Genomic DNA, 23,988 nt, shown 5'->3' with positions numbered 1-23,988 from the left:
ACAAAAAATAACAAATGTTGGAGAGGGTGTGGAGAAAAGAGAACCCTCATGCACTGCTGGTGGGAATGCAAACTGGTGCAGCCACTGTGGAAAACAGTATGGAGATTTCTCAAAAAATTAGAAACAGAAATACCCTTTGACCCAGCCATCCCACTACTGGGTATTTATCCAAAGAACATGAAATCAACAATTCAAAGAGACTTACGCACACCTATGTTCATTGCAGCGTTATTCACAATAGCCAAGATGTCGAAACAACCCAAGTGCCTATTGATGGATGATTGGATGAAGAAGATGTGGTGTATATATAAATATACAATGGAATACTACTCAGCCACAAAAAAGACAAAATCGTCCCATTCACAACCACATGGGTAAACCTTGAGGACATCATGTTAAGCAAAATAAGGCAGACAGAGAAAGACAAACACCATGTGATTTCATTCATATGTGGAATAAAACCAAACTTAAGGACGAAGAGAATAAATTAGTGGCTAGTAGGGGAAGGGAGGTGGAGGGTGGGCACAAGGGGTGAGGGGGTATACTTATATGGTGTATGACAAACAATAACGTACAACTGAAATCTCACTATGTTATAAGCTATTATGACCACAATTAAAAAATTAATGAGAAAAAAAGAAACAAATAAGGAAAGTCTAAGAAACTGTCACAGACCAGAAGAAGCCAAGGAGACATGACACCTAAGTATAATGTGGTGTCCTGGATGGCCTCCTAGAACAGGAAATGGATATTAGGGGAAAACTAGTGAAATTGGAATACGCTGTGGAGTTTGGTTAACGGTAGCGTGCCAATGCTGGTTCCTTAGTAGTGAAAAGTGGACCCCACTAAGGTGAGATGTTAACAACGGGGGGTACTGGGTGAAGGGTACACAAGCACACTTTTACCAACCTTGCAACATTTCTATCAGTCTAAAACTATTCTGAAGTAAAAGCTTTATTTTTTTAATAAAGGTGAGTACAGAGCAGTAAATATTAATGCCATCATATACGCAAAGACGCACACACGTAATACATATTTGCTTATATACGCCCAGTATGTCTCAGAAAGTGTCCTCTAGAAACCGTGACCCCGGAGCCCTGAAGAATAGGCAAAACACTGCATCCCCCTTCCTACCTTTGGAATGTTGAATACAGGTGGTTTGTTCCCTTCAGCACATGTACCAAAATTGGAACAGTACAAAGAATATCAGTGTGGCTCCTGCACAAGGATGACAGGAAATTTGTAAAGCACTCTACATTTTATAGTGTTTAGTAACTATAGAGTTTCAATTTTGGACGGTGAAAAAGTCGTAGAGCTCTGTCGCACAACAATGTGAACACAGGCGGCCCGCCGTATCCTAGGGTTCTGCATCTGCGGATTCAACCAACCCAGATGGAAAGGCCTAGAATGTACAGACTTTTTTTCTTGTCGTTATTCCCTAAATGATAGACTTTTTTTCTTGTCGTTATTCCCTAAATGATACAGCATAACAACTATTTCCATAGCATTTACATTTTATTAGGTATAATAAGTAATCTAGAGATTATTTAAAGTACACAGGAGGATTGCATAGGTTATATGTAAACGCTACTCTATTTTATATAAAGGACTTGAGCATCCTCAGATTTTGCTGTCCACGGGGGTCCTGGAACCAGTCCCCCATGGATACTGAGTGATGACTATATACTTAACACCAGTGGACTTTACACTTACAAATGGTTAAGATGGCAAATTTAATGTTATGTGTTCTTTACCACAATAAAACAAAGAATGTATCAAAGCAAAAGTGACGAAATGTTAACACTTGTTCAGAGATGAGTACCCAGTTTTCCTGAATAATCATATTCTGTAACTGTCTGCGTATTTGAAAAATTAACATCTCAGGCAAAGTGTTCTGCCTGTGCAAAGGCCCTGAGGCAGGATGAAGTGTAGCCAGTGTGGGCTGGAGAGCTGGGAGCAGAGGACAAGGTGGCACAGGATGAGAGAAGTAGGTGGGGACTCCATCATCCAGCCACAGAAAACAACACCCTTCCCGCACATTCCAGAGGCTCCCACCCCTGTCAGCCTAGGAGCCGCTCCTTTCTCAAGCACTAACAGGGCTCGAGTCTGCCTCCCAAATCACCCAGTGCCTGCCCACACCCAGGCCCTGCTCTGTCCTGAACACGACAAGCTCGTTGTTCCCCTTCTCTCGAGGGCTGCCTTCTCCTGCAAGAGGCGGTTCTGAGCAGACAGGTTTCTGTGGGCGGATGCCCCGGAGCAGGGTTCACAAAGACACGACTGTCTGGGGCAGCGTCCTGGCCCAGCCGAGCGGGATCCTTGCCTGATCCTCCAGCCTCCACATCAAAGAGATCAAAGCTCCCACCAGCTGCCCACAGCACAGAGCCCAGCCCTGGTCCCAGGGTAGCTCTCTTGTGGCACAGTTCACCCCTCAGAGGTGAGGAGGGAGGTGGAGGGAGGACACTGGCAGCAGCTGGTAGGCGCTAGCTGGATGCCCACCAGGAGAGCCAGGCCACAGGGCAGCATCCTTTCCCACAGGCACAGCGCTCTGCAGAGCACAGCACACCACGAGGACGGCAAGGTCAGTACTCATATGCTCAGGACAGGTAAGGAAATGGAATGGGAGTGGGCCGAGGTCACACAGCCGGGTGGAGGGCCCGGGCCCTCACGCTCCCTGTCCGGCGCCCTTCCCGGGAGTACAAGAGGCTTCCACCCCAGGGGTAGCTGCCTAACTAGGGAAGATAGTGGGGCGAGCCCTCCCAAGTGCACCACTTAGTAGCCGGGATCTTTGGGCCGATGATGGCCTTCTGACCTTGACCTCCCAAAGGTGCCAAGGGCAGTGTCTTGCGCATAGTAAATATCCAGCAGACAGTAGCTCTTCTCACTGTGGGGCCCTACAAACCATCTTCTGCAGAGTTGTTACTGAACAGCCAACTCACATACACCAGGGAGCATTGCATGGGCTGAAATCGGAGGAGGGGTGTGGGTAGCAGAGGGGCAGAGCACGCCCTGGGCAGGCCCTGTAGGGTGGGGCTGCCTCCGGCCTCAGAGGGGACCCTCTGAGACAGACCCCCAACCCCAGCCCCAGGCTCACCAGCTTTGCTGAGATTAAATGCAATCAGAGGGGCCAGCCCCATGGCCAAGTGGTTAAGTTCTCATGCTCCACTTCGGCAGCCCAGGGTTTTGCCAGTTCGAATCTTGGGCACGGACATGGCACCACTCATCAGGCCACGCTGAGGCAGCATCCCACATACCACAACTAGAAGGACCCACAACTAAAATATATACAACTATGTACCGGGGGGCTTTGGGAAGAAAAAGGAAAAATAAAATCTTTACGTGCAATCAGAGCCACAGAAGAGGCAAAGGGAGCCGGGAGACCTGGGAGTCCAGTCCCAATGCTGATCATAATGCACCATGCTACTCTGGGGAGTCACTTCCTCTCTGAGCCTCGTGTTTTTTACATTAGTAAAATGAAGAATCTGGACTTCATGAAATTGAAGGCCCCTTCAAAACTAAGGTCCTATAAATGTATTTTATTCCCCAATTCTTCCTAAAATGAATAGATAGGTAGATAGATAGAGATCAATCGATCGATGGATGAATGGATGATGGATGGATGGATAATGGATGGATGGATGATGGATAGATGGATGGATGGGTGATGGATGGATAGATGGATGGATGGATGATGGATGGATAGATGGATGGAGGATGGATGGATGATGGATGGATGGATGATGGATGGATGGATGGATGGATGGATGATGGATAGATGGATGGATGGATGGATAGAAAGATAGAAAAAAACTGGCTGGTTATTATCTTCTTTTAAGGCTGACTCTAGGAAAAAGAAATAAAAGAAGAAAAGCGGGGTGTGGAATGGGAGGAAGTTATCATTTAGGGCATTCAGGGACCAACTGCTGAAAGGTAAATCCTGTGGGGCTTCCTCTGGGGCTGGAGCTCCAGGAATCAGGACAAGGCTTAGAGACTCCGACCTCAAAAAGGCACAGAATAGAGGCCCCAGAAGGAAGGCCTGACTCTTGCCCCCTCCCCGCAAGGGCAAGCCCCTCCCTGTGACTCTACAAAGAGTATTACTCGCTGCCAAACCACAGGCAGGCTAGCAGCTGTCAGGGAACCACCTTGCGCTGTGTTTGGGCTGGAATCTTCAGAAGCCCCTCTGATTACAGCCTAAGGGAGGAAACTGGACCCAGAGAATGAGGAACTCTCTCGCCAACAGAAGAGACTACTCAGTTTTTGAAATGCCATCTGAGACTGGTAAAATACTATACAGTTTTAGTGAATAAATACTCTACAGATCAGAATGAGAGCTGTAATGTCTCCACGTGGGTGTTTAACCTCTACCGTGAACCACGAGCGTGAATGTCCAGCTCCCTCCTGGGCACCTGAGCAGCAATAGTCATCTCAGACTTGTCTAAAGTTCAATTCCCACGGCCTCCCCACCTCACTACATGGCCACTCTATTCTTCCAGATAGTAGGACTAAAACTTTGGAAACGTCCATGGCCTTTTTTTAATCCCAATTAAGTATCAGCAAGTGTGATGGTTAATTTTATATGTCAACTTCACTGCCCACAGGGTGCCTAGATTAAACATTATATCTTAGTGGGTCCCCCCCAACGTAGGGTGGGCCACATCCAATCAGTTGAGGGTCTGAATAGAGCCAAAGGCAGAGGAAGGAGAAATTTCTTCCTGCCTCACTGCTTCAGCTGGGACCTCTCATGTCATCTTCTCCTGCCCTCAGACAGGATCTATGCCACCAGCTCCCCTGGTTCTCAGGCTTCAGACTCGGACTGAACGATGCCACCGGCTTTCCCGGGTCTCCAGTTTGCAGAAGGCAGATGGTGGGAATTCTCAGCCTCCATAATTACATGAGCCAATTCCTCATAATACGTCCCCTTTTATATATAAGCATGTGTGTGTGTCTCCTACTGGTTCTGCTTCTCTGGAGAACCCTGACTAATACAGCCAGTCTTGCTGGGTCTCTTTGCATAAGAGCTAGTGCGTATTAGCCGTGCTGCGTGCCAGGCACTGGTCTAAGCACTTTCCACATTAAGTCATTTAGTCTCCACATGACTCTGGGAAGGAGGAGCGCTTGTCCTCATTTTATAGATGGGGAAACTAAGGCACAGAGAGGTTAAGTAACTTCAAAATGATGGGACTGAGATTGGAAGGCAGGCTGTGCAGCTCCAGTGCCATGTGCCCTGTGACTACGCCACACTGCCCTTCAAGGACTTCTCATCGCCTGCGTCACTACAACTCTGGCCCCAGGCGCCACCCTCTCTCGCCAGTGTCCTGACTGGACACCCCGCTGTCCCCTCACCACACCCTAACAATCTATTCTCAACAGGGTAGCAGAGAGCTTTTCTGAAAGGGAAGTCAGATCATGTCACACCTTTGTCCTAAGCCTCTGGTGGCTCCCATGTCACTCAGAGCCAAAGCTGAAAGACTCACTAGATATGGTTTATGTTTTGATCTGAATAGCAGTTACGTGGCTATATATGCAAAAACTCATTAAGACATGGGTATTTCACAGTCTGTATGTTTGTTTATATTTCAATTCTTTTAAAAATCAAAGCATCGAGAAGAGAGAAAAAGGGGTCACAGGGCATCCACCACATGGCTTCTCTAATCGGTGGGGAAATTTTCCCGAAGGCCCCAGCAGCTCTCCCCAAGTCTCTCTTGCACCAGAACTTGGTCATATGTGTAGCCCAGTACCCATCACCAGCCAAAAGGGGTGGAAGCACCATGACTGGCTAAGGGCCATCATGATCCGGCCGCTGGATCCTATTACTGGAACAAAACTGGAGTTCAGGCACAAGAGAAGAAGGGTAAGTACTGTTGGGTGGGCAGCCAGCAGTGTCTGCCATGACTGTAGACAGAGCCAAGGAGAAATAAGTCCATCCAGGCAGGGATCACAAAAGTGAACTAGCTGCCTGCTCACTAGGCACACCCACCTGCGTGTGTTATGCAAAGTACTTACAAGGGGCTCTCCTGCCTTACATGGAAACCTCATCCCAGACAAAGAGAACCAATAGGATAAATGGATGGATGGTTGGATGGTTGGATGGATGGGTGGGTGGATGGGTGGATGGATGGATGGATGGATGGATGGAAGGATGGTTGGATGGTTGGATGGATGGGTGGGTGGATGGGTGGATGGGTGGATGGATGGATGGATGGATGGTTGGATGGTTGGATGGATGGGTGGGTGGATGGGTGGATGGAGGGGTGGGTAGGTGAATAGACGGCAGGATGGATGGATGAATGGGTGGGTGGGTGGGTGGAAGTGAGTGGATGGGTGGATGGATGGATAAGTCAGTGGATGGATGGTTGCATGAGTAGGGGTAGGTAGATGGGTGAATGAATTGGTGGATGGGTGTGTCTTAAGGAACTGGCTCACACAATTGTGGGAGCTGGCAAGTCCAAAATCTGTAAGGCAGCAGTCTGGAATCTTCTAGCAAGCTGAAACTCAGACAGGAATTGATGGACAGTCTTGCAGTGAATTTCTTCTCTGGGAAACCTCAGTTTTTGCTCTTAAGGCTTTCAACTGACTGGATGAGGCCCACCCACACTATCAAGGATGATCTCCTTTGCTTAAAAGTAACCAATTGTAGACGTTAACCACATCTACAAAGTCCTTTCACAGCAACACCTAGGTTAGTGTTTGATTAAACAACTGGGTACTATAGCCCAGCCAAGCTGACACATAGCACTGACCATCAACCCAGCTGACTCACCCTCAACTGTGCTTCCCTTCCTCCATCCCCCCTTTCCCCAGTCAACCCCACTCTAATTCCCCATCTTTATCTGAGCTCAAATGGCCCCAGAATTAACCCCCAGACAGTGGCATTCCCACAGCCAAGATCTCCAGGGGCATCACTCAGGAGGGTTCCACATGGAGCTGGGAGTGGCATGGAACCAGAAAGATGTTTCTATCAAGAACCTGAAACAAGAGACCCAGACTTGGCCAAATCAGCCACAAAAACCTGAAAAGAAAAGAAAAAACCTACTCCCAGATCAGCTGATCTTTCTCTGGGTTCTTGGTTTTTTCTGCTCCATAGATTCCTTGGCATTTGCTGTCTCTCATAAACATATTTCTGTGATATATACTGTAAATCTGCTTCATTTGAAATTCACAGTTAATGACCTATTCCCTTGTATTCAGGAAACAGAGTAAGGTTCCGGCTTTTAAAGGCCAGGAGTTTACCAGCCAGAAGATGACAAGTATTACAAAGTATAGGCCTTCTCTAAAAGCACTTAAGAAACAGTCTCCGTCAGAAATTTCAAGAATACCTTCAAATAACATCATTTATCTGCCAAGAGGCCAAACGGGTGGGGAGTGATGGTGGGTGGAGAGTAAATGAGTATTTGATCAAATCCATACTTTCAACTCTTTGAGGGGGGGATAAATATTTACTAACCCTTCTTACTCTGGAAAGGTGTGTGTGCACACTCATGTGTGCAAGGGGGGTGTGCATGGGTGCAAGTACTTGCAAGCACATATGTGCACCAAAACTGCATCCCCTGCCACCAGCCCCCATGGTTGACACAAAACAAACTCAGCCATAATCTGAACTCTGTGATCAAAGAGGTAATTTAATCAGCGAGGATCCCTGTTTTCGGGCCGGCCCACTTAACTGAAACCCAAAGCCAGCTCTGGAGTAAAGTGGGCTGCGGACAAATCGATCAGGCCCATCGGCACTTTCTCATTTTCAATGGAGTCAGGGCTTAACCAGGTTAATTTCTGTTAAACGCATTACACAGGTGCTCTCCTCTTACCAGCCCAATGATTTTGTGTCTGCCTGAAGGATTGTAATTGCAATCCAGCGAGACGCCGGCTGAGCAGCATGATTTACTGATTGCCGCAGAGTCAGGCCAGCCTCCCACCTGCCAGCCGCTGAGCAGGAACTTTCTTCTTTGAATCTTGTCACGATTAACGGCTGAGGGTCCGGAACAAGGCACTGAGTGAGCAGCTGTCCCTGAGGAGAACAGGATGCTGCTGCTGTTGGATGCCCCCTCTGTGGTTCTCTCCCAGCCTGAGCGGGAGGGGTGGGGGTCGAGGGCCTCTTTGTTCCATGGAACAGAGACTCAGGAGGGCTTGGGTGCTGCTGGTCATTCTGAGTCATGCCTGTTCCCAGGGCGAGTGTGACCCTCTTAGCTGTTGTATAGGGGCCAACCCCAGTCTCTCAGACCTCAGGCCTCCCAGAGGCAGGACCAGTGCCTCAGACCCCACCTTCTTCTCCCAGACTTCTCTCCCCTCTGCTCTATTTGGGCCTGAGTTCCGCACACCCAGATTTCCAGCCTTCTTGGCTGTCACCTCATCTGTGGCCTGAGCAACTCACCCCACATCTCTGCTTCCCAGACCTCTCATCTGCTGACTCAGTGTGACGAGGACACCTGCTTGTAGGGTCGTGAAGACAAAGCCTGGGGAGCAGCCCACCCAGGACCTGGCACACGGCGAGCCTTCAGTCAATGTCAACTGTACTCATTTTCCTTAAGAAGAGAAGCTGGAAGGGATGGACAATAACCAGTGCTGGCGAGGAGGTGAGAAACTGGAACCCTCCTCCATTGCTGGTGGGGATGTGAACTGGTACGGCCACTGTGGAAATGGTTTGGCAGCTTCCTAAGGAGTTAAATGTGCATTTACCATATGACCCAGCAATTTTTATTGCTGGGTATTTACCCCAGAGACACAAAAGCATGTGTCCACACCAAGACTTGTACACGAACGTTCATAGCAGATTTATTCATTATACCACAAAACTGGAAACAACCCAGGTGTCCATCAACAGATGAATGGATGAACAACGTGCGGCACAGCCACGCATGGAATATTATTTAGCAATAAAAAGGAAGGAAGACCCAATACCTGCTACGACATGGATAATCCGCAAAACCATTACTCGAAGTGAAAGAAGCCAGACACAAAAGACCACACAGCGTATTACTCCATCTACAGGAAATGTCCAGAAAAGGCAAATCTATAGAGACGGAAATTAGATTAGTGGTTGCCTGGGGCTCAGAATGGGACAAGGATTAACTAGGATTGGGCCCCAGGATCTTAGAGAGGTGGCAAAAACAGTCTGAAACTCGATTAGGGTGATGGTTGTGCGACTCAGTACATTTACTAAAAAGCATTGAACAGTACAATAAAAATAGGCAGATTTGACAGAATGTAAATTATGCCTCAATGAATCTGTTTAAAAAGAAAGAATGAGAGAGGCTGGAACCTGCCACTTACAAAGAAGTCTGCTTCCTTAGTTGGATTTGGGGTTGTTTGTTTGTTTTGCCAAGGTCGGGCAGCAGGCTTTTGTTGGGACTGAAAAACTCGTGTATGTGCCATTCTATGAGATGCTGGTGTAAATTACCAAGTGCAGGGCTGGGTACAATACCAGAAATGACAGCGGGCATCGCTTATAACGGATTAGCTCTCTTTAATTGAGAAAGGTCTCTCAGGAGAGGAAAGACGTAAGTGGGGTACAATCGACCTTTTACAGTCACTACCTGCTCTCTGGATGTTCGGCACACGGAATGCGGATAAAAATTCATTGTCAGTGGGAACCAATTAGAAATTCAACTCTGCATTCAACATGCATTGCTTATTGAGCATTTTCCACGTGCACAAGTTACTGAGCCTGGGCCTCAGTTTTTTCATCTGCAGAGTGGGATGATATTATCAGCAACCTCACAGGCTTGCTGTAGGGATAACTTCAGTTGTATAGGGAAAGTACTTAGGGCGGGGCTGGGCCCGTGGCAACTGTCGGCTCTAGTCATTACTTTGTAAACCAGGACCATCTCCCCAGATTGGCTTCAAGGGTAGCCTGGCTGACTGGTGGCTGCCAGCCTGGCCGCTGGCTGCTGACTTCCAGATTCGGCACCTTGCCCCTTTGGTAAGCAGAGAACAAGGTAGGGCCTCCCTCGCACGCCCCCACGCTGTCCTTCGCAGCAGCACTTACTGCATCTGTGATGCCACTATCCTTGGGTGATTGTTTAAGCGATGGCTCTCTCTCCCACTGGAACGCAAGCTTCATTGGGGCAGGCACCAGGCCAGTTTCCGCTTACCACTATGTCCCCATCTGCCTGACACAGGGCTTAACAAGCTCGCAATAAATATTTATGGAAGGAAGAAAAAAAGGAAGACAGAGAGGGAGAGGGAGGGAAGGAGAAAGGAGCCACAAGCATCGGCTGGAACAACTCTCCCAAGATAAATGTTATTGTTGCCAAACAAACTTCCAGTCCTAAACCCAGAGTCTTCCAGTCTGGTGCCTGGAAACATTGGGGGAAATAGGAATTTTAATTATAATGGGGGACTGATGCACAAATTGGTACCACATTGTTCTCAGCTCAGCTTTCTGGAGTTCCGCAGCACTGGGGTGGTAAAAACACAGAAGTGTGGTAGCTGACGTGTCTTGCTGCCAGGCGCGACTCCAAGCACTTTACACACATTATTTAATCCCTCTGAGGCGGGTACTGTTACCATCCCCATTTTACAAATGAGAGGACTAAGGCCCAGAGGGGTTCAGCAACTTGCCTGAGGCCACACAGCTACGTGGCAGAGCCAGGTTTGGATTCACATAGTTGGACTCTGGAAACTGTGCCATTAACTCCTACAAGATGCTTCCAGAAGAGAGAGAAGTGTTTAAGGAATTAACGAGTAGCATTTCTTTTCCGACACTATGGAGTTCAGGAAGCCATCATGAGAAAAAAGGCCATCCCAAACAACCCGCACTGGGATGCTGAGGCAGGCGGATCCCTCACAGACTCTGTCACTCATTCAGTGTTTATGGAGCACCAAACCCTCTGTTTCCCCATCTGTAAGGTGGAAATAATAATAACAGATGCACCTTGTAGGATACGGCACTCGGAACACGGCCTTGCACATGGTAGGGGCTCAATCAGTGTTCGCTGTATTGTCAATTTGAGGCAGGACCTGTCTGGGCTGTGGGAATAGAAAGACAAAACAGAAAACAAAGGCTTTCCCCAAAGGAGCCCTCTGGGTGGCAGGGGGACAAGGACGAATAAACCATCACAACCCAGTCATTCTTCAGAAAATGAAATAGTGCCTCCTTAACCAAAATATAAGATCTTGGCATTATTTATAATATAAAATGCTATTTGAATTAAGTAGACGTACACACACACGCGTGTACATGTAAAACTAGTGGCATCTGAATAAGGTCGATGAATTGTATGAATGTCAATTTCCAGTGGATTATATCCATGTTAATTTCCTGATTGGGACATGGCACTATAGTGATGCAAGATGTTACCCTTGGGGGTAACGGGGTGAGGGGTACTGGAGATCTTTCTCATTATTTCCTACAACTGCATGTGAATCTGTATCTCAAAATAAAAACTTTTTCAAAAAGTTCTTGACTCTTTCAAGAGAAGTTGGTCTGTCATGCAGGCACTATATAGGACTCTTAATCCCCCTAATAAACACACATAAATGCTCTTATGAGCATCTATATGAGATGATGGGCGTTAACTAATCCTATTGTGGTAATCATTTCACAACATACGTAAGTCAAGTCACCATGCTGTCCACCTGAAACTGACACAGTGCTGTGGGCCAATTATATCTCAATAAAACTGAAAGGAAAAAAAATGCTGTTATGACTATCTAGTTTGCCTGGAAATAATGTAACGATAGGACCATTAATAAGGGCCAGGCACGCTTTATGAGCATCACCCCCAGTCTTCACTAGAGAGCTGCAAGATGGGTTTGTGGTTTTTTTTAGGAAGATCAGCCCTGAGCTAACATCTGCTGCCAATCCTCCTCTTTTTGCTGAGGAAGATTAGCCCTGAGCTAACATCTGCTGCCAATCCTCCTCTTTTTGCTGAGGAAGACTGGCCCTGAGCTAACAACTGCTGCCAATCCTCCTCTTTTTGCTGAGGAAGACTGGCCCTGAGCTAACATCCGTGCCCATCTTTCTCTACTTTATGTGTGGGACGCCTACCACAGCATGGCGTGCCAGGCGGTGCCATGTCCGGACCCGGGATCCGAACTGGTGAACCCCGGGCAGCCGAACCAGAACTTGTGAACTTAACCGTTGCGCCACCCGGCCGGCCCCAAGATGGCATTTTTAATCTCTAAATTTTAGCTGAGAGCTAAAATTTGTTCATAACATGGGGGAAATTACATCTGGTTTTGTGTCTGCCGAGAGGTGGTTGTCCAGTGAGCACTGCGGCTGAGCTCACGCACTTGTTCCCCTCCGTACCCCACCTTCCAAAAGCTTAAAGAAGGTGAGATGGCTGTGGTTGACAAGGAAGAGGAATGGGCTGGTGGAGCTGGTGATGTCAAGATAGTAGTGACTCCCGGAAAGTCAGAAAAGTCAAAAGTCTCCGATAGGGAAAAGAAAAAGATTTTCGTGAGGTGGTCCAACAGCCAAGGAAAGCATGGCTTTTCATTCTCTTCAGTGGTGCAGTTTGCCAAAAGGCAGCCATGTTCTGTGGCCTGAAAGGTAATCCTTCCCTCTGCTTTTGTGAGAACAAGGTTACTTGTCACTTGTTTTATCAAAGCAACTCCCATGGTCAATCATTGGTGCGACATCACATCCACCCAACGCACGCTGTCTTCTCCGAGCGTTCCATCCGAATCAGGATTCAAAACGACACTCAAACATCTCCAAGAGAATCAGTCCTGTTCAGCCCGGGATGTCCTTACTGAGCCTGGCAAGGGCATTTACACCTTTTAGAAATATTTAGAAACATTAGAAATAAATTTTAGAAATATTTAGAAACTATAATTTTCTAAATTATGTTTAGAATACACTACCAAATAATGTGGAGGGCCCACTGGCCCAAAAATGTCATTTTAGCAAAGAAAGACCTCACTACCTCACTCCTGTTCTTTGGTGATTATGTAGGGAGAAGGCAGTGACGTATCACTAAGCAGGAGCCCCGGGCTCCCGGACACGTGCTACGAACTTGGCACAAGGAGGGAGCTGGGTTCCCGGGAGCTGAGTGGTCTGCAGGCACACGAACCCTCGGTCGTTCAAATCTGGACCCACCGCGGCGTTCCACTGGGGCGGCTTCCTCACGGGTCTTGGAAAGGTCTAGAGAAGATGCTTTTCTCCCGGTCTGTGGCATAACAGCGGCTCAAGGATGAGTCATTTTTATGAACCACAGCGGAGCGTCTATTGAAGGACTGTGCCATGCGTGGAAAGGTCTGGATGGGAACATCATAAATTTTTAAGCACTGATGAGATCAATCCACAATCTCTTGGTGTAAAATACGGTTGGCTGCCCACCCTTCCCTCTGCAAGCTGAGCTCTCTGGCAAAAGGAAGCAGGCCCTCACCGCAGTTCCGGAAGGTGGTAGAATGCACCATCTAATGAGAATGTGACATGAGGAAGATATATGGACACCTACGTAAGCCAAAGAGCCAATTCCAACTGACTCGGCGTCCCTTACCTTCCTAAAAATGACAATGATCGTTTCCACCCCGAGCCACTCACAGGAGAGGCAGAGCAGCACGGTGACTAAGCAAGCGGTCAGGAGCCCGTGCTCCGGCCTCACAGGACGCTGGGCAAGTTTCCTGTGCCTCAGTTTCCTCATGTGTAAAACATAGATGATACTAGTTATGCCTTGTGAGAATTTAACACCATTACCTGGGTTTGGGGCTCTCAGCGGTGGTGCTTGGCACATGGCAAAGGGTCCATATAGCATTTATTCACAGCACACTCACCCGTTCCAGGCACTTGCTAAGTCGTGCCTTCGCTATTTCATTGCACCCTCATAGCCCCGCATGACGTAGGTATTTTTTCCCATTTCACAGAGGAAGAAACTAAGGCCCAGTGAGGTAAAGTGGCTTTGGCCACGGTTATGCAGCCTCCAAGCCCAGCAGGCCCCTCGGGGTCACATACCCTGCGTGCACAGTGCTCCCCCACCGTCCTCACGTCCCCACCCACGTGCAAAGTCCTCCCCACGACTCCCGTCGCTTCTCCACCTCTGTCCTGCCGCAGAGGGTGCTTGTCCTCCTGAGACCCAGTCCCTTTTATCTTAACACAAAAGCAGCTCTATTGTGGCAGCTTCCAGGCCAGGGCACCCCACGAGGGGTCTTTGCGTGGAAAGGGCACCCTGAGCCTGAGCCACAGCTTTTACCCCAGGCCAGCCCAGCCCCACGTCCTTGCCCCACGGCCCCTGGCTGCCGCCCAGGCCCGATTCTGCATCTCTGCCACGAGTAGAGGCTCTGCCACGCCCTTCCTCTCCCGCAACCTGGGTACCAATGGCTGTCCCGGCAAGCGTGCTGCCAGCATCTCAGGGCTAACCAGAAAATGAAAAGCTTTCGCTCTTGACCAGCTGCTTTGGGCCTCTCAGCCACATGGGCAAGCCACGTTCCCTCACTGTCAGCCTCACTCACGGAGGCTGACCTGGGAACACCACCACTCACCATATGCCAACCACACTGCTAAAGACGTGTTTCATGGAGACCAGGAAGGAGGGAAAGTGCGTATGAGTGCGTGCGTGTGTGAGGATGTGAGTAAGCATGTGACTGTGTGAGAGTAAATGTGAGTGTATATGAGTGTGTGAGAACATTGTGAGTGTGTGTGAGTGATATGTGTAAGTATATGGCAGAGCGTGTCTGTGCTTCCCAAGGCCTCGTGGTGCTGTGCCCAGAGGATTTGAGCTGAGGGATATGGTGGGGATGCGGAGCGATTCCTGCTACTATTTACTGTTTCTGGAAGGATCCAGGACCACCTGAGAGATCCCAAACCTGAAAGCATCTGCTTTCACACCTGAGCAGGCAGAGGAGGGGGTGAGCAGACCATTGACTTCATCTGGCAAATGGAGAAACTGAGGAAAGGCTGACATCTTAGCCTCTGTCCCCACACCCGGCACTCTTGACCATACCATGCACCCCCCACCCCAAGCCTCCATTGTCTGGGCACCACAAGCTGACTGCCCCAGTCCCAGCGATGTGGCTGCTTTGCTCTGTGCTCTGGAGCAAGTCACTCAAGCCTCGCTGGAAGCCAGCTTGTCCTTAGTCTCAGGAATAGCCAACAGCTGATTGGGTACCACATACTGTTATCCTCATGACAGCCCTCTGCAGAGGGGGTCTGAGAGACGAGCATCCCCAGGTTACAGATGAAGGAACTAAGGCCCAGAGAGATTGAGTAACTAAACATTTACACACTTCCGTGATTGTTTCCGTAAGATAAAATCATGGACGTGCAACGGCTGGGCCAAAGGGCAGACAAAAAGAAGACTTCTAACGCATCTTGTCAATGGTCCTCCAGAAGCCTGGCTCCTACCAGCCCATTTCCCTGTCTGTCTGAAAAGCTCAGTCCCACCACTCTGAGGGCCTGACCTGTAGTCCCGAGGTCAATCCCTTCGCCAGCTCTGCCAGAGGTCTCACAGGTCCCAAGAGACAGCCTGGTGCTCAGCTCCAGTGTCCTCCGCCTCCCTGGGTGACAGGTGGGTTACCCCTCCCCCTTGTCCACACACACACACACACACACACACACACACAGAAGTTGCCCCCCAGCCTGTGTGCGAGGTACATATGTGATAAATGAGTTCTATTGAGTCTGTTCAGCAGGTGGGGGCTCAGGCTCCTTCCAGAGCGCTTCCAGCCCCATTAAGACAGCCTGCATGCAACACGAATAAGCAGGTGCTGATCGACAGCAAACACCCCTGAGATGTCAGGGGATGGGACGGGCAGGGGTTTGAGCAGGGAAGAGCAGGCCCTCCAGGTGGGACGGGCTGCCAGTTCCAGCCACTACTCCTTGACAGAAGAATTCCTCAAACTGGGAACTAAGCAGGACGCCACCTAGCTCCATCTCAGCACCTCCCAGAAAGCCTTCTGAGCTGCAGCAGCTCTGCAAAACATTTTCCAAACTCACCAGCCCCGCAAAAAGCCAGTTCTGCTTGCAAAATTCCCCCTGGCCCTACCAACACTCTCTGAAATTGCTCCCTCTTTCATTCCATCCATCCCCCACGATCTCCCCAACCTCTTCCCACTTCACCTGGCGAAAGGAAGGCTCAAGCGTTTGCCGCCTACAGCAAAGAACGTGAACCTGGGTTCAGCCTTGGTGCGAGAGGGAGCAAACAGGGAAGCACCCGCGTTAGTCCTCGCCCCTCACCCTCCACCAGCCCTCGCCTGAGTTTCATTAACCGGCTGCTGTTTTCTCTTAGATCCCACACCCGGGGCCGTTTTCACACCTACAGCCCAGTGCCCGGACGTGCTCTGCCCGGCTCTGTACCCCGCCTACGTCCCCGCCCCGCAGAGCCAACACAGAGCAACAGCCGCCAAAGAAGCTGCCCTGATTTACAGTCAGGCGTAAGCACTGCAAATTCGACTTTATTTCCCCAGAAACACATGAAAAACTTGGCTCTTTCATTTGCTGACACAAATCTTTTTCTCTTTTTCTTTTTCTTTTTTCCCCTGTTATTCCTCTCTCCCCAGTGTCCCCCCCTCACCTCCCACCTCCGCCCCAGTCGCCAGTAAATGAAAAGCTGCCGAGGTAGAGGCAGGGGCATGGGACAAACGGACTCGTGTTGAGAACAGCTTTCCTTCTGCATCTCCGTCTCCTCGGGAGCACACAGCTGTGATCAGCCGTCACGGGCAGGCGGAGGCGCTCGCTGGCCCCTGGCTTGTGTGTGCCAGGCGCCCACAGGGCCTGCCTGCTGGGAGGTCTGGCTAAGTTGGGGGAATCCATGCCCCCCGCACCCATCCTGAGGGCCTGGAGCCAGACAACGGGATCTCCCAGTGGAGATTAATTTTAAAATCCTCAATTAAATCAGAGTGGGGAAGGCCTGTTGGGGGAGCTCTCACACATCGTCCATGACACCAAATAGGAAGGGGCAGACATCTGCATCTCACGGGACGTAAAACTACTTCCTGCTGAAACATTTCTCTTCCCACCGACAACAGCCCAGCCAATGAGAAGCCATTGTCCCCCTGAACTGTTACTTTCCCGCAATGGACTTTCCTTTAGAACAGCCACTCCCTGCTCCCACTTTTTCTCTGTAAAAGCAAGCCCCATCCTTTGTCTTCCAGGTTTGTCTGTGGTTTGCCGTGGGCATCCCAATTGCAATTCTCTTGCTAGTCCCAAATAAACTTGTTTTGAGGCTTTTCAAGTTATCACCTTCAACCAGCCTGACCACCGAATTCTCACCCAATGCCCCACCCACGCTCCCCAAACGCCACCATGACTGAGTCCGATGTATGTGGTCACACCAGATAGGAAAGTCCCCCTGACCACTCCCAACCACATAGACTTGCTGAGGACAACCCCACCGTCATCCACGACGCAGAAATGTCAGCACTACAAGGCTTCAGAGCAGAGCCCAGGGCCACAGGATCCTCCTGAGTCCTCTGCAGGGATGGCCACCACCGAAACAAGTTGTTCGGATGCTGGAGTTGGGGGGGAGGGGGAGCGTTTGGTGGTCTAACGTTGCTTTTGAGCCTGGGGACAGAGTTACCAACTGACATGACGGGTCTAGAAACCTGGTTAGGACATTTCACACATCACAGGAGGAACTCATCACCTAGAACAGGGCCCTGCTAGCCGGCAGCTCACAGGTCTGTGCTCTCTAACAGCATCAGCACCGCACAGAGGCTGGGGGAGGGTTGGGAGGCATCACATCTGGCAGGAATCCAGAGTGCCCCAGCCCAGCGCAGCATCCCCCGTAGGTCTACAGGGGAGATGAGCAATCTAATCAAAGAGCTCTGAGGGTTCAATGATGCTGGTAACAATAATATCCTGGCTCTTTTGGGTCACTTTTCTTTTGGAGAGCCCTAAGCATTTTCACAAGGACTATTGTGTTGTCCCAAACAGTTCTAAGAAGGTAGAAATTGACAGGAATTGCATCATCGAGTTTTACAACAAAGTTAAGATCCAGAGAGGTTAAGTCATTTATCCAAGGTCATACAGGATAATAAACAAACTGAAATTGGCAGTTTCTTAAAAGTTAAACATAGGGGCCAGCCCGGGGGCACAGTGGTTAAGTTCGTGTGTTCTGCTTCGGCTTGGATCCCGGGCACAAACCTATACACTGCTTATCAAGCCATGCTGTGGTAGGCATCCCACATATAAAGTAGAGGCAGATGGGCATGGATGTCAGCTCAGGGCCAATCTTCCTCAGCAAAAAGAGGAGGACTGGTGGCGGATGTTAGCTCAGGGCTAATCTTCCTCCAAAAAAAAAAATGTTAAACATACATCTAACATGCAGCCCAGCCATTCCACTCCTGGGCATTTACCCAAGAAAATGAAAACATAAAGACTTGTACACAAATATTTAAAGCAGCTTTATTGATAATAGCCAAAAGCTGGAGACAACACAAATGTCCATCAACAGGTGAATGGATAAACAAATTGTGGTATATCCTTACAATGGAATACTAGTCAGCAACAAAAAGGAACAAATTACTAATACACGAGCAGTGTGGATGAATCTCAAAGGCATTATACGAAGTGAAAGAAGCCAGGCTCAAAAAGAAAAAAAAGATACACGCTATAGATCCCGTTTATACAAAAGTCTAGAAAATGCAAACTAATCGATGACAATAGAAAGCAAGTCAGTGGTAGCATGCAGATGGGAGGGATGGATTACAAGGGGCATGAGGAAGCTTTTAGAGATGATGGATATCTTCAGTATCTTGATTGTGGTGATGGTTAAAGGAGGTATTCGTATGTTAAAACTCATCAAATTGTGCATTTTAAATATGTGTGGTTTAGTATATGTCAAATTATACCTCAATAAAGCTGGAAAAAATTTACATGTAAGAAGGAGAAGGGGAGACAAGGCAAAGAGGAAATACAAGTAGGAAATACAGTGCTAAAAATGAAGTTAATGTGCAGGATGTAAGCTGTGCTACCTGCTAGAGGTGAAACTCAGATTTGTTTCTGTTTTCTAGCATCGAAGGCAAAGAGGTGAAAAAATGATTTTAACGCAATAAAATAGTGTCCAGGAAGCTAGAAAGGAATCCGTTGTTTGGGAAAAGCCCAGCAGCTCCCGATCCTGAGCACAGGAGGCTGTTGGTCTCATGGCTTGTCTGGCACGTAGTAATGCACACCGCTGTCAATAAGGTTCCCGAAAGTTAGCACAGGCCGAAGCAGCGGGGTGCTGGTTAGCGTTTTACAGCCGCTCTCGGGGCTGGGGGGGGCGGGCGGGACTGATTGGGGTGTTTGCTGATTTCCGTGGTGTAAATACTCCCACCACAGCCCATGTCCAGCTACTCGCGTGAAGTCTTTGAGCACAGACTTGGCGAGAGATGCGCAGCAGCGCACCATCATACAGTGTCTCCACCACACAGACACAAGACACGCAAATATCCTCAAGAGCACGGATCACAGCAAACTGTAGAAACATAATGAGGAAGCGGTGAGTTTTGAATACTTATTGTCCCTGTTTTTATAAGTTTGTATAATTTAATTTTTCATGATGGCTGGCCCATAAAATCTCTGAAGATTTCACCATGGGGTCTCATGATCCGGTACTAGCCAGCTACAGTACACCCCTGGGCAGAAGCTAGAAGGTGTGACTGAAGCCAAAGTCCCCATGTGTCCCAAGGTCCTGTGGTTGGATGTGGTGACCAGAGCTGGGTGGCAGGAGAGGGTGACTGAAGCCACCTGTCAGACACAGGCGTAGGGGGCGATGTGGGTGGTGCTAAGGCGGGGGTCTTTGATCACAAGGAGCTAGTCAGCCACTCCCTGGAGGCCTCAGGGAGGGACAGACCAGCACCTCTGAGTATTAAGCGAGGGGCTTCCAGCTATACAAACACATCAGAAACGCTTTCACCCCCTGAGTGACTGGCCACAAACCCACAGAATCCAGGGCTCGAAGCCCAGTGGGTCCCTAATGCTTGTCTGGTCTCTTTGGTAGTTCTTTGCTTGATGACTTCCACCATCGGGGAACTCACTACTTCTCATCATTCATTCACCAAAGATTTACCGAGTGGCCACTCCGTGTCAGGCAGTGTGTCAGGTGCTGGCCAGGCTGAACAGGACAGCGGTGACCATCACTATCATGAAACTCAAAGTCTGCTCCAGCTGGTAAAAGATGACCCTGTGGGCTTTGGAGCCAGACCACCTCGGGCCTTCTCTCAGCTCTGCATGACCCTAGCTGTGTGACCTTGGGAACATGTGCACCTCTGAGCCTCAGTTTCCCCACCTGTAAAATGGGACCAATAGCCTCTCTGCAAGACCATGTTTGAAACCGTCTGGCACAGGGCCTGGCTCACAGCCGGGCTTCCTGTGGGCCTTGTTCTGTCCTCCAAAGCCGCAGGGAGAAAGTCCGAGAGCTTCTGCAGGTGAGGCCCCTGCAAAAGTGTGGGGGCGGCCCTCTTAGTAATAATAATAACTAGCACAAGTTAAAAAACAACATTCAACAGAGTAAACTGAAAGATCAACTTGGCTTTATTCAACAAGTCACGCATCCAGCAGCATCCCTTCCAGCGGCTACAAAGTAGCTCCACAGAGCCGCACAGACAGGAGACTTTTACAGGCAGAAGGGAGCAGAGACAAGGAAAGAGAAGATCGCCTCACTTTCTTGGGGGGGATGAAGAGGCCTATCAGGCAGATGGCCTCCCCCCAACGCTGACCAGGAAATTCCAGATCAGCTGGTTAAAGGTCACATTCCCAGGAGAGGTCAAGACTGCAATTACGTCTTGGTTTGCTCATATGGAGCTTAACACAGGTGACTCCATTTGGCGCCTGTTCTTTGTTTTTTTTTAACCCACAGATAGATTGAATTCTGTACCTCGGAGAGTATTCTGAGGCTCTCTGTGTATTAATTCATTTAATCCTTTCAACCACCGTGGCAGATGGGCACCATCAGTACACAAATGAAAACACGGAGGCCCAGAGAGGTTGAGCAACTTCTCAAAGTCACACAGCTAGTTAGCATGGCACCAGGACTTAAGCAGGGGAAGTATCCTCAAGCCTGGTGTCTCTGCCCCCTGAGGTGGTTTCAGGTATTAGCCACCCTGGTTTCCCCCCACTTCCTGCACCCCAGAACTGGACTCATGGCTCCACACAAGGTCCCCCACCCAGAGGGGAAGGAGCAGGGCAGGGGGTCTCTCCCCACTGCTGGACTCACCCCACCAGTGGTTCCCACCCCTGGTCCCAGAGCCACGTCCCCTGCTCGCTGCCCCCCCAGACTGTCACTGTCCAACGCAGAAACTTCTAGTAAAGTGACTAACTGCTCTTTCTTGGAAAATACTGTTCTTTAATCTGAGATTATGTCACTTCCCTTCCTTTTATGATATGACAGTGGCAGTCTATTTTTGGCCACAGTTTTTATATCCTCAACTGGCAAAATAAAGAGTTTGTCAACCCAAGTGGTCCCAAGGTGGTGAGAGGCGGATTTGACCAATCCATGAAAGCCCAGACGCTGGGGGCTGTGCCCCTTCAGCCCGGACTCTCCCTGCAAGTCCCCTGGGGTCCTGATGCCCCTCTGCCCTCCCAGAGCCACCCACCAAGATGAATTCACGGAGGACACCAGTCTCTTCTGTGTCTACTTTGGGGGGCTCCCGAAGAATTCCAGAGAGAAGCGCCCCATCCCCAGCCTCCCCTGGCCCACTTGCAAAACTGACCTGGTGGCTTCACCCACTTGCCAGAGACAAGCCGTTGCTCCTTGGGCGTGCCCGGAGGGCCAGGGGACAGATCCACTGGGAGGAGCCCTGCAGGGGGAGCAGAGGTAGCGCTTCTCCCAGAAGGAGGACAGGATGGCCGTGGTCTGGAGACGTCAGCATGAAAACCTCTGTGCCGGGGCTCAGGGCAAAGGGCTCAGGGCTCAGGGCAGGTAGAGGGGACAAACGGGAGAGCTGCTGCCAGGGCCAGTGGGGGACACGGGGCCACTCTGGGACCTGAGGGCACTGTGCACAAATCCAGAGTCAGCCTTCCGTCTCCCCACCGGAGGGCTCCCACGGAATCCCTGTTTCACCCTCTCTTACCAGCATCCCCCACACACTCTCATTCGTGCACACTCACACACACCCACACATACACACCCTCATATGTGTACACTCACACACTCACACATACACACCTTCATACGAGTACACTCACATAGACACCCTCATACGTGTACACTCACACACCCACACATACACACCCTCAGACGTGCACACACTTATTCTCGCACAGATACACTCATAGTGCACACTTACACACAACCACACACTTTCTCACACACACCCTCATACACACACATTCTCATACTCTTTCACACACACGCCCTCACTCGCGTTCACCCCCGTCCCCGCTGCTCCCTGGATGCGCTCTCTCCCCGCGGTGTCCCGTGTCCCGCATCCCCAGCGCTGGGCCGCCACCCAGCACACAGAGCTGCGAGGGCCAATCCGGATCCGAGAACCGCTCCTGTCACTTGGACGCGGACCCTGCAGGGTCACATGGTCCCGGGCCCCGTCTGATGTTTGTAATCCCTCGCAGCGTCCAGCGGGCGGGGGCACAAAGGGGCGCGACCCAGGGACAGAGCTGCCCGCCCGCCAGGCCTCCCCATCCTGCGTCCGCATAGACGCGCCTCCTGGGTGCGCGCCTCCGTCTGCAGAGCGGGGTGGGGGGAGCAAACGCAGGCCCGGGCCCCTCCGGCCGCGGGGGGACAACGGCCAGGCCTCCACGTCTCCAGGTCTCAGAGCAGCGAAAACTGAGAGCCGGGGCGGTGGCAGCCGGGTCCAGCGAGGCCTCCGCAGAGACACCCGTCCCGGCACACTGTGCAGGGGGGCCTGCCTGCAGCCCATCCGCCGGCCCGGCGGGGCGCGACCCCTCACCGCCACGCCCCAGCGCCTCCCAAGAACCCGGGGAGAACGAAGTTCCCCAGAACGCGGCTACCTCGCCCCTTCCGTCCTGGCAGCAGCCCCGAGAGAGCCCGTTGGCAGAACGAGAAACTGAGTCCCAGTGAGGTCGGGTTACTTTTCCCGGGATCAGCCTCCGGTGGTAGAGCCCAGAGTGGAGCCCCGCAAGCCCACCCTGGCCGGAGCTTCTGAAGAGCACGCCTACGAGGGAAAGTAGACACTCGCTATCTGTGGGATGCGTTTTTTGAAGGTCTCCGGGGGACCCTGATGAACAGCTGGGTTTGGAAACACCCTTCCTGATGGCAAACGTTCCCACCCAGACCCTGGTGCACGCCGGACTCTCCCGAAACCCTGCCGCCTCCTGATCAGACAGCCCTGGCGGAGGGAACGGCTGCTCTGGGCCGGGCAGGGTCCTGGGCCCTCACATGAAAGGACCCACTGAATCCTCCCTCGGTCTGGGGCTGTAGGAGTTGTGGCTATCCCCGTTAGACAGATGGGGAAACTGAGGCACAGAGCAATTAGGTAGCACAGCCAGTCAGAGGCAGGGCTAGGATTCAGAGCCAGGCAGGGCGGCTCACCCTCCCCTGCCCTGGGCAGCGGCCCTTGGCTCTGCCCCTGGCACATCCCTGGGCTGTCCGTGGTGGGGCAGCGGCGTGTCACATGGTGTGATTTTTATCTTGACAAGCAGCCCTTTCACCATTGTTATTTCCCCTCCACAGCCCAGAGCGGAAATGAGAAGGGGAGAAAGAGGGCGACAGCACAGCCTGATGGATGTGCCCGGCTGGATCACACCTTGAAACCAAAAATCCGTTCTCCTTTGTCTACACAAACAATGTGTGCAAGAGGTGGGCAGGAAGCAGAGGCGACCCTGCCTGCCCGCAGGAGAGCTTGGCAGCCCTCAGGCGGTGCGGGCACCCTCCTGCCCGGGCAGCGGGTGGGGCAGGGACGGGGGGCAGGCGCACGGCAGGGTCGGATGGTGAGGTCACGAGCGGGAGCAGGCAGCATGACAGCGCTGGGGCACTGACCCCGGGAGGACTCAGAGCCCCCGGGAGAGGTGGAGAGAAGACTTTTCGATCACCACACCTCTCCCCCCAAAAATGACCCTGAAAGGGGATCAGGAAACCATTTCCTAGGTGGCCTCAAATCCCCCCAGAAACCCAGATCGACACACCCTGAACCCGGCCAAAACCCCCCAGGATGCAAGAC

The 23,988-nt window shown here is 50.7% G+C and overlaps 2 long non-coding RNA genes and 1 other non-coding gene across 3 annotated transcripts; 2 read left to right on the top strand and 1 right to left on the bottom strand.

Annotated features, from left to right (window-relative positions):
• The first annotated feature begins 1,154 nt into the window (after window positions 1-1,154).
• On the top strand, window positions 1,155-1,262 carry LOC111772640 (U6 spliceosomal RNA). Its single transcript, XR_002806644.2, has one exon. It is a non-coding gene; the product is annotated as a U6 spliceosomal RNA (small nuclear RNA).
• A 997-nt stretch (window positions 1,263-2,259) lies between these two features.
• Window positions 2,260-11,391, top strand: LOC138920764 (uncharacterized). The gene is made up of 2 exons (XR_011432522.1): window positions 2,260-2,578; window positions 8,383-11,391. It is a non-coding gene; the product is annotated as an uncharacterized lncRNA (long non-coding RNA).
• Window positions 11,392-18,261: 6,870 nt separating this feature from the next.
• Window positions 18,262-22,499, bottom strand: LOC138920763 (uncharacterized). The gene is made up of 3 exons (XR_011432520.1): window positions 22,215-22,499; window positions 21,565-21,846; window positions 18,262-19,328 (listed from the first exon to the last, which is right to left on the bottom strand). It is a non-coding gene; the product is annotated as an uncharacterized lncRNA (long non-coding RNA).
• Window positions 22,500-23,988: the final 1,489 nt, after the last annotated feature.

The sequence above is a fragment of the Equus caballus genome, chromosome 2 (genome assembly GCF_041296265.1).
Source record: "Equus caballus isolate H_3958 breed thoroughbred chromosome 2, TB-T2T, whole genome shotgun sequence".
Taxonomy (NCBI): domain Eukaryota; kingdom Metazoa; phylum Chordata; class Mammalia; order Perissodactyla; family Equidae; genus Equus; species Equus caballus.
The sequence above is the reverse complement of the archived record's forward strand: the minus strand, read 5'-3'. Positions and strand labels throughout refer to the sequence as shown.